The sequence below is a fragment of the Colias eurytheme genome, chromosome 1 (assembly GCF_061535395.1).
Source record: "Colias eurytheme isolate Ceu_HAF_F1 chromosome 1, ilColEury1 Martin Lab GWU primary, whole genome shotgun sequence".
NCBI lineage: Eukaryota > Metazoa > Arthropoda > Insecta > Lepidoptera > Pieridae > Colias > Colias eurytheme.
In genome coordinates this window covers 9,744,822-9,753,632 of record NC_142980.1, presented here as the reverse complement: position 1 = coordinate 9,753,632, position 8,811 = coordinate 9,744,822, and the positions used below count along the sequence as shown (strand labels likewise).

Below are 8,811 nucleotides of genomic sequence, written 5' to 3'. Positions count from 1 at the left end.
GGGCGCAGCATAGAGCATGTTCCGGCGCAAGTTGGACCAACGCAGTGACAGCCGCGCAGTAGCTCTTCGGCGTCGCTACGCGGCGGTTGTTTTATTTTATTCATTCTCTCTCATTACCACGTACCACATGTTAATTCATTAGTTTTCCTTGCGAGAAAACCAAGTGAAATAGTTTTGCGTTTACGCATTTGTGAGTGAGTTTATTTCCTGCGCTTATCATAAACATTCAGCGTCAGAAGTTTTTTGGTAAGTTGTATTAACGTATTTTTCTGTTTGTTTATTTATACATTCGTATTTGAAGCATTAAATGTTTTTTAATTACAATTTTGTAATTTAAATGCATTCACATTCCTTGATATTAAGTTGTATAATATCTGTATCATTAGCAATGAACATTCATACCGATGTAAGAGCAGCTCTATTGGATCGTTATATTTTAAAATTCAATAATTAAATATTATTATTGGCCTGCTCAGTAGGTACAAACTACAAACCTATACCTAAATATGAGGTCACATTAGTTGTTTGAAAAGCTAGTTTTGAATTGTATAAATTGACAATAATATAAAAGTAAACATTGAACTAGTTGTATCGTTAATAAGGGCACAGGTGAACAATTATATGCTTCGGTTGACAGGTGTATGAGTGAATAGTGAGGATAGTATAAAACGTGACTTGTGACGCACCGCTCTGTTAAATGCTTTGTAAATTAACTGAACGATCTATAGTTTTACTTGCTGTATATTTACAATCAATTATTATTGTAATGTGAAAAACGTCATGGGTTTTGTTAATAAATACAATCAATTTATGACTCTATAGTTAATACAAATTTCATGTTTTTTCTAGTTGGTCACCAAAACAAATAATGATTAAAATTGATTAAACAATCCATGCTATTACTAGATCCAAAGTAATGAAAATAGAAGTTATTTTTCTTTAAAAACATAATAAAAATAAAGATGCTATTTTACCGACCAAATTTGTTCGATCGTCGTTATCGACTATCAAATATCAATAACAAACATTCGGCTTTGTTATTACCTTCTATTAGTTGTACTATTGTTAGTACACACCAATTTTTAAACCGTTTTATTCTATGTTTTATTTGTGTACTATTTTCGTAGAAAGTTGTTTTAATTAACATTATTTTATCGATAACAATTCAAGTAGGTAGCTACTCATTAATCAAACTTTAACATGTCACATGTCGCCATAAGATGACGAATTGACATCATTAGTGAAATCAAGTGAAATGATCCCGATTCAACATCAGTCTAGGGATTTGTAGATGAATAAATGTTAAAAAAAATATATATATAGTTTGTCTGAACCAGTACCTACCATGTTATCTAGCCTTCTTTGTGTGCGCTCACTTATAAAGGTCAGGCTTATGGACGAGGTGGCAAACGAATTTTAGCTAGCATTTCTTCATAATTTCGATATATCTATTATAATATATAAAGTTACGTAATATAGTACGTAATTATGTATAATCACAGAATAATAACGAGTACCTAACTAACTATCTAATGTAATACATTTACATATGTATAAATGTAGAGCTAATTTTTTTCATCGTCGCCGATGGTTGCGATATATATTAACGTCGACGATGATTTAATACAGTTTGCCAAAATTTTTATTTTGGTAATTTACGTACGTTCTCATTTTTGTGATAGTGAGAGCTGATAGTGTCACTATATCACTGTGTCTAAACTATGTTGTTAGCCGACTTTAATATTTTATATTACTGATCAACATATATTATAAAAATTTAAAAACAACAATTCCAGTAATCCGGTTAAGTTATCAAGTACCAAAACAAACAACCTCGGAAGCTGAAAATACTTACAAAAGCATCAAATTATACAGTTCCACGTGATGCAGTAATGAAAGTATTATTATCAAAGCCTGATAAGTACCATCTCCGCATGATTGACGTGTTGTTCTAAGATTATATCGCGATAGTGCTGAGAATCTGTCATTGATAAAAACTTTAAGATAAATGTGGAAAAGTCTGCGAACATTGTGCATTGTAGTTTCCTCTAGTTACTATTTGAATTAACATGTAAAGTGAATATAAGTGATCATTATGCCGAATTTGTTAAAACGGTACGTGACATTTGATTTTTAATGCCATTGTGTCTATTCTATATTAAGTAATTTCCTCAAAAATAACCTGTTCAGTCATATATTTTTTATTTTATTGTATAACTTGGGGGTGACATCATATTCATACATTTATAATTTTATTAATTAGGTACTATCTAAAAAGAAATATTCAAGAATTATTAACTTTCCTCGTGCATTCTGCATTTCACTTAGGAATAATAATGATATTTCGTAAGATTAATTGTATAGACATAAAAAATATTGCACGCCTTTTTAACGAGGATGTTGTGAAAGTAGTGATTTTAATTAACATTATTTTAATTGTAATAAAGCACATTTAAATTCGATAGTAATGCAAAAACAGAAAAGTATAACAGCTCTTTTGGTATACATGTTAAATAAGAGTTTTGACTCAATAATGAGTGTAAAAGAAAGTGTTAACTATTTGTAGCTGGTTAAGTAGCGAGCTGGGAATGTGTTGAATTATTTATATTTGACGGGACTCACGGTCCGAATCTGCGTGGGGAAGATTTGCGACGCATTTAGATTTTAGACAATGATTGTGCAATTTTATTGTTGTATAATTGCATAAAATATTTTATGAATATAACACAGACTCGACTACTTGTATAAATATTTTTAAAGACTTCTTTATCTACTAAGTTGTGCATACGCAAACAATATTAGGTACGTATTGATGATGAAGAAGGAGGAAAACTGAAACTGTACATAAAACAATTTTGTTTAAAAAAATAAAAAAGAATCGCGTAGGTACACAATGTCTACTTCTATCTTCTCAAACGTTGTCTTATTTTTAAGTTCAATAAACTTACAGACAGGCTTTTTTCTCTATGGTCACAGATTAGATAATAACGACACATTGTGTCAAATACACTTTCTATTACCGACTTTCATTATGTAGCATTTTTTTAATAATATGAACTTAGATATGAAAAACGAAATGTATGATATATAGATACGTATACATGTTTTGTACATCAGTATTTAGGTTATACCCAACAGGTAGAATAATTAAAATAATGAAATATTTTATCGGTTTCCTACATGTAATCCCACGTTTGCCTTGGCTGCTTCAAAATAATTAACATTAGCTAATCGGCCAAGTCACTAATTGATTTACAGGTACTAGTTACAAAAGTAACTTATATTAGCTAGTAATATATTTCACAAGCAATTTTTTATATCGTTATTTAGTATTATTAAATTTAAAAGACATATCATTAGAATTCTTTACGTTGTTGTTTCGGGTTTCCTGCAGTTATCTTTCCATCATGCATACATAAAGTAGATAGCGAATTATTTTAAATTCTCCAACATTACATTATTTTTACTATTCAGTGAAATATAAGAGAAATTTTTATGTTTATTTAGTAAAACGAGATGGAGAGATGGATAAAAATGTAAATGTTAGTTTACAGTGAGAGCCGAAGTGCAAATTAAATTTATAACTACTTTTATGTCACACAGTTCAAAACGTGAGAAACATAACGCATAACCAGGAAAGCGGTATGTTATAATTATTCATTTTATACCACCTCACAATATTTCGAAACACTTGAACAAATATCAATGAACCCTTTTGTTTGAAGCACTTGTATCGGAAGAATAATAACAATATTCTAATCTTTTCCCATTGGATGTGTTATGTATCCAATTCTCATTACACCTTTCTATCACGTATGCGTCGAGTTTAATGATTCTTATACGGAAGCTAGACTTTCTGTCACACTATGCATATTTATTAGTATTATAAACTGTATTATTATGCCGGTAAATATTGAACGTTGACTATCGAATATTAATAGGAAATTAACTGTTCAAAACGGATTAATTTTACATTTTGCATTGTAGGTAATTAATTGTAGATAACTACATCTTATTACAAGTTAGTAGTAGTTTGGTACATTTATACATTATGTTTACAAGTTATATAGCAAACGTTTATATAACAAAAATAATAGAGATATCACAAATGCATCCCATGGGTCATAACCAACGACTAGGTATAATATAATGTCTTCGAGCAGCGATCAAGCAATAAGCCATAAATACCAACGATCATTATCATGCATACTGACATTTAATTGAAACTATATAAGTATGTAAAATCACTTTTGCGGAATGTAGAACAGTCATTATCCTATACAGTTGTAAGCTGTGTGCTTATTATAGGTACGTGGTGGTATCTACTTTACTCTGGCAAGAGTAGCAACTTAAATAATACAAGACTTAACCCGAAAATATTCTAGGCCATCAAATTTCAAATCCTACAATCTCATGATGTGCGTCGTAGTTTATGATAAGGAAATAGACGTAAGGGTGACTGATTTTATGATATATTGTAACTTACATTCGAAGCCTAGCGTCGTAAAAATAAATGTTTGGTTTTGTGACTTGTGCAAAATTTTATCGAAACAACATACTTGCATTTTTTTCTTAAATATGTATCTACTGGTATAGCTAATTACGTCAGGAACAGTAAAGATAAAAAGTATTTAACACGACACCTATAAGTTCATAAAAGGTTTTCGACATAGTCACGCGGCAATGACGACGTGTCAAAACGACTGCAACTCTCTTGTGTAACATTGTGTCAATAGAAAACTCGTTAAGGACGCTGTCACAAATCTGCGTTACTCAAATTTAGGTATCTAACGACGTAACTTTGTTCGCGGCAATATCACGCTCACGTAAACATAGCGCATTCCATTTTATAGACCATCTTCATACTTGATATTATTTTTAATTTTTGATATTATGTATTTTTATTGAAATTGATTCCAGAAGATTACTAGGAACTTTAAAAATTCATTTTGTTACTTTTATTAGTAGGTACGATCCTAATAAGTATGTTAGTATATTCAAACAACTTAAAAAAGTGTGACTATTTTACATCATTATTTCATTGAATAATAATCTATGAATTGTATACAATATCAAAGCTTTTTAAGAAATGTAGAATTATTATCATACATACTATGATGTTACCGGCACTGTATTAAATCCGGCATTGTATACAATTCTTAGTAAATGTATGTTATTCCGAAAAATAGTCGGAATGAAATAAATTATAGGTATTCGTCACATAACACATTACCTAGGATACTCTTAAATCTGAACTTTTCCTACGTAGCAAACACATTTGCAAGTGTGGGTAGTTTTTGGGGTAGCTATTAACCAATATGAGGTCAAAACTAAAATCCAAGATGGCGCCGACGAAAATTTAACATCTTTTCGTCATGGGTGTCATTTTCAAGGTTTTGGAGTAGCTCTTAACAAATATGAGGTCAAAACTAAAATCCAAGATGGCGCCGACGAAAATTTGACTTTTTTCGTGATGGGTGTCATTTTCATGGTTTTTGGGGTAGCTATTAACGAATATGAGGTTAAAACCAAAATCCAAGATGGCGCCGACGAAAATTTGACTTTTTTCGTGATGGGTGTCATTTTCATGGTTTTTGGGGTAGCTACTAACGAATATGAGGTTAAAACCAAAATCCAAGATGGCGCCGACGAAAATTTGACATCTTTTCGTCATAGGTGTAATTTTCTTAATAATAAAGAAGTAAACTAAAATAAAATAACAAAGATTTTCGTCGGCGCCATCTTGGATTTTATTTTTGACCTCATATTGGTTAATAGCTACCCCAAAAACCATGAAAATGACACCCATGACGAAAAGATGTAAAATTTTCGTCGGCGCCATCTTGGATTTTATTTTTGACCTCATATTGGTTAATAGCTACCCCAAAAACCATGAATATGACACCCATGACGAAAAGATGTCGAATTTTCACCGGCGCCATCTTGGATTTTAGTTCTGACCTCATATTGCGTAATATCCACCCCAAAAACCATGAAAATGACACCCATCACGGAAAGATGTAAAATTTTCGTCGGCGCCATCTTGGATTTTATTTTTGACCTCATATTGGTTAATAGCTACCCCAAAAACCATGAAAATGACACCCATGACGAAAAGATGTCAAATTTTCACCGGCGCCATCTTGGATTTTAGTTCTGACCTCATATTGCGTAATATCCACCCCAAAAACCATGAAAATGACACCCATCACGGAAAGATGTAAAATTTTCGTCGGCGCCATCTTGGATTTTATTTTTGACCTCATATTGGTTAATAGCTACCCCAAAAACCATGAAAATGACACCCATGACGAAAAGATGTAAAATTTTCGTCGGCGCCATCTTGGATTTTAGTTTTGACCTCATATTAGTTAATAGCTACCCCAAAAACCATGAAAATGACACCCATGATGAAAAGATGTAAAATTTTCGTCTGCGCCATCTTGGATTTTATTTTTGACCTCATATTGGTTAATAGCTACCCCAAAAACCATGAAAATGACACCCATGACGAAAAGATGGCAAATTTTCGTCGGCGCCATTTTGGATTTAAGTTTTGTCAAATTGCTTTACCCCACCAATCCGTTCAACAACCCATAAAAAAAGAGGATCTCAGTCAACATAATTTTTAAAACATAATTTTAAATTACAAATAACTGGAATATGAAACTTATACAGTTTACCCTTATAAAGTATCAAATATTTCAAATCACGAAAACGACAGTATACGCACAATAATCTTTTTCTAATTCGTTTTTATTTTTGGGACGAGGAGCGATACACCCGTCCTTCCAAGAGCGCTTCTGAGCGCGGTCTGACGACCCGCGAGAGCAAAATGTATGAAGAAATCGACAAGTATTTTTAATTTAGCTTATAATTGAAATAAAATTTTGATTTAGATACAAAAAAAATATCACAATCTATAAAGGACTATATATCCCTCAATAATTTATAGGTAAGAAGATAGATTAGGCTTTTAATTTTCTTAAAAGTGTACCGGTTTAGACCCCATTTTTTTGCATTTTATGCCATCATTGTGCTGGGAAAATAGTATTTCAGTGACAATTTTGTATGACGTCGTACAATTTTTATAAGATGATCGTAGAACTGAATATATTATCTTTAAATTAAGATATTACTTTGTTCTCACGTGTAAGTGCTTTGAGTTAAAATTGTACCGTAAAATAGCGGTTTTTGTTAAAAATCTGTTATAGCACCCTTAAAATGGATAAATGCATATGAAACTTAACTATGTAATCAAGGTTCCTTGTACTTACGATAAGTGGCCCTAATTATGAATAAATTTTGAATATCAACGATGTATATTTAAATTTTAAATATTGACGAGTACATACATCACTCTTGTAGATCGCATACTAGCACTTTAAAACTAGAGAACTATAGAGCATAACATTTATTTTTAATTTAAATTTACCAATGATTTTCTTTACAAATAATGTTTCTTAAAAAAATAGTAAACACGATAGTGAAATAAAATTAAACAATATATAAAGGCACTTACTGTTTGTAGGTACTAAAACAGCCGAAATACCAAAGGAAAACCGTGATGAAATCTTCTATTTAATTGCCTCTATACAAAACTAGAACGCGTGAATTTGGTTATAATTAATAATTTACGCATCTATTACGTTTTTAAACGGCAGTTATTATATAACGCTATTTGTCTTATAACGATTGTGTAATGCATGTATGTTTGTTCCGTAGTTTCGTACGCAGTATGCGCAACAAATAAGGTACTTCACAATATACAATAGTCGACTAATTTTGCTTCTAAACATAAATAGAAAATAAAAAAAACATAAACAGAAATCTCTTGGCAGGAAATACGTCTCATAGATAGTATTTTTTTACTTTTCTCCAATTCAAAAATAGTATTAATAATTTATGGATATTTTAACATTTAACAAACACACTTTTGATTAAACTAATTAAGGAAAACAATGCAATAATATTACAATCAAATTACAAATATGATATTGTATAGATCAAATTGTTAAGTTAAAATATAACTTTCATGATTTTTACAGTTATCTTATAATATTTTAATATAAAATTATTCTAATTATAAAATCTGATGATATTGAAATTATTTAAATTAAGTCACATGCTGTTTCGTAACTATATTTATTAGTAAGTATACGAGCCTATTTTGTATAGGTACATATTTTTATCACAACGTTAACTTAGCAAAATGCAAAATTAACTTTCTACTTTCATCTCAGACATAGTAATGAATTAATAATAAATTTAGTTACTTATAAAAACGTTAAAAACACACCTGCAATAGTCTTTTGGGTCTGAGAAAAGTGAATTGATTATATTTAAGTTTCAAAATTCACTTATAAGTTATAACAAACATAAAAGTAATTAAAATTAAGAAAATAAAAATAAATGCTGAATACATTTTATACAGAATTGCAGTTCCTATTCCTGAAAATAATTATCTTAGTATTATATAGACACTAGGTTTCCGCCCGCGGCTTTGCCCGCGCAGTCAAAGAAAAACCCGCATAGTTCCCGTTCCCGTGGGATTTCCGGGATTGCGTCATTTTCCCGGGATAAAAAGTAGCCTATGTCCTTTCTCGGGTATCAAAATATCTCCATACCAAATTTCATGAAAATTGGTTCAGTAGTTCAGGCGTGATTGAGTAACAGACAGACAGACAGAGTTACTTTCGCATTTATAATATTAGTATGGATATATTTTAGTGATTTCATTAAGTGTCTATGTCGAAGTCATCAAGCAACTGTTTTGTATTTACAATTACCGGCAGCCCATTGTCTACATTT

The 8,811-nt window shown here is 30.8% G+C and overlaps 1 protein-coding gene across 1 annotated transcript in view; it reads left to right on the top strand.

Moving 5' to 3' along the window:
* The first annotated feature begins 67 nt into the window (after nt 1-67).
* The window catches only part of Nost (Nostrin), a 36,856-nt gene continuing 28,112 nt past the window's right edge, over nt 68-8,811 (top strand). Inside the window, exon 1 of the mRNA XM_090103902.1 lies at nt 68-246. The gene's annotated coding sequence lies outside the window, so the exon portion shown is untranslated. The remainder of the gene's footprint in view (nt 247-8,811) is intronic.